This window comes from Mus pahari, chromosome 9, assembly GCF_900095145.1.
Source record: "Mus pahari chromosome 9, PAHARI_EIJ_v1.1, whole genome shotgun sequence".
Classification (NCBI taxonomy): Eukaryota; Metazoa; Chordata; class Mammalia; order Rodentia; family Muridae; genus Mus; species Mus pahari.
The window spans coordinates 31,674,587-31,676,993 of record NC_034598.1 but is presented as its reverse complement, the minus strand read 5'-3'; positions in this window follow the sequence as shown (position 1 = coordinate 31,676,993).

The window sequence follows — 2,407 nt, the reverse complement described above, 5'->3', positions numbered from 1 at the left end:
AGGGAAGAGACTCATAGGAAGAGTGCCGGGTGAAAGACAAAGGCAGAGACTGGACTAACGTAACAGATTTACAAGCCAGTGATGGCTAGTTAGAAGGGGAGGCATGGGGATGGCTCAGAAACAGAACCTTCATGAGGGAGTGGTCCCATGCTTAATGTTGAACTTCTAGCCTGTGGAACTGTGAGCCAAGACATTTCTGTTGTTGAAGCATGGTGTTTGGCTCTGGGCTTTGGCAGCCCTCTGTGAAGGATCTACTATTGCTACTTCCATTTGAAGATGGGGAGACGGAGGCACAGAGGAATGAGGTCTTCGGGAAGTGAAAAGATTATGAAAGGGTCTCCAAAAGAATGACTCTTAACTAGAAAAGATGAAATTCAATGGAGGAAAATGGGTGAGAACAAGGTGCCTACTGGCTGACACAGGAAGGAGACTGAGCATATATCTCCTTTGGTGGGAATCAGGCAACTGCACCACTTGCCTCCAGGGACCCAGCAACAACAGAGGTCATCACTAGCTGCCAAGATGTGACACATTCCCACTGTTTCCAGGAATTTCATATCCCCCCTCTATGCATCCCCTTTGTAGTTAGTGTTTCATTGCTGTGAACAGACACCATGACCAAGGCAACTCTTATAAGGACAACATTTAATTGGGTCTGGTTTACAGGTTCAGAGGTTCAGTCCATTGTCAAGGCAGGAAGCATGGCAGCATTCATGCAGGCATGGTGCAGGCAGAGCTGAGAGTTCTACATCTTCATCTGAAGGCTACTAATGGAAGACTGGCTTCCAGACAGCTAGGATGAAGGTCCTATAGCCCACACCCACAGTGACACATCTACTCCAAAATGGCCAGACCCACTCCAATAAAGCCATGCCCACTCAAACAGGGCCACAGCTTCTAATAATGCCACTCCCTTGGCTGAGCATATACAAACCATCACACCCTTATAAAAGGTGAATTCCTTCCCTCCCTGTTCTCTTTTTTCCCTCCACCCTCACCCAAAGCCAGCTTCTACATACCCCCTCCCCAACAAACTTCACATGTGAGATCTGTTGTATGGGATGACTTTATGGTGTCTGTCGCTTAGATCATAACATCATTAAGAGCACCTTCACAAATACATGACCCCATTACAGCTGCAGCCAGTGGCACAAGGGGCACTGAAGAGTCATGGCCACCAGTGTTTATACTACACAGTCCCTCTAGCAATACCTGTCTAGATTCTTGGGCGAGAGAACTATAATTTAAACCTGAAAAGCGTGCTTCACTAAAATACTGTCAAAGCTGGGACCTGGGGATCCTCAGTTATAGAAGTGGCCGATGGAGAGGGACAAGTCAGGAGGAGCAAGCTTCTCTGTCATCTGTGGCTCAGGATGGAGGAAGATGCTTCTGTGCTGTATCCTCACCTACTGGCTGAAGATATATGTTAGCTGTGTGTATATGTGTCATACGTGCAAATGTACACACACACACACACACACACACACACACACACCAGGCCGACTGTTCTGTGAATGATGGGCAAGAGAATGGCAGACAAAAAGAACTAGTTATCTGTGATAAAGAACCTTTGAGTGGGATTTCAGTCCATTTATATAAATTACAGGTGCATGATGTTCTGGATGGTCCTGGAGATGATCTACAGTAACCACATTTTTTTATTCTGAATGACTTTTCTAAGTATATAGTAAGTAAGCAGATCGGGAGATATCATCAAATAGGGCACTCAAAATGTCAGTCAGTAGCAACTATAGTAGCCTAACTGAGAACAACAAAAAAAGCAAAGTCATCAAATCAGGGGCTTATAAACAGCAGATATCAACTGGGGAAACTGAGGCAGTCAGCTAGAGTTCCCCATTGAGAGTGGTCTGGCGGGGGGGAAGGATCTTCTCTGTCCTCTCTGTGCATCATGTTCCTATTTCCCATTCCTATACTAGGCACTATTAGACCATGGGAGAAACAATAGTGTCCTCTGTAGGAGACAAGAGGCCTCTCCTCAGAGGATGCTTTGAGAAAAAAAATGTTTCAGTGTGAAATGGGGAGGAGGCAATATTTTCCATGTTTCCAGAGCCAGCTTTCAGTGGGCTCAAGTGATGCATGTTAATTTACCAATAGAATCGGTATTACATGTGCTCATAGAGGCTTATAAGAAAGTAGCCAAACTAGCCCTGCTACATTACTGAGGGACTCAGGGGGTCCATGTGAATTTCTTTAATAACTTGTGGGGATTGTTACTGTTTATCTCCTAGAAACATCAGTGGCTTTCAGAAATAGCTCCAGATCAATAATAAAACTCCTTTGAGATGTTAGATTCATCAACTGAAATTTTATGAATTCTTCTTCTTCTTCTTCTTCTTCTTCTTCTTCTTCTTCTTCTTCTTCTTCTTCTTCTTCTTCTTCTTCTTCT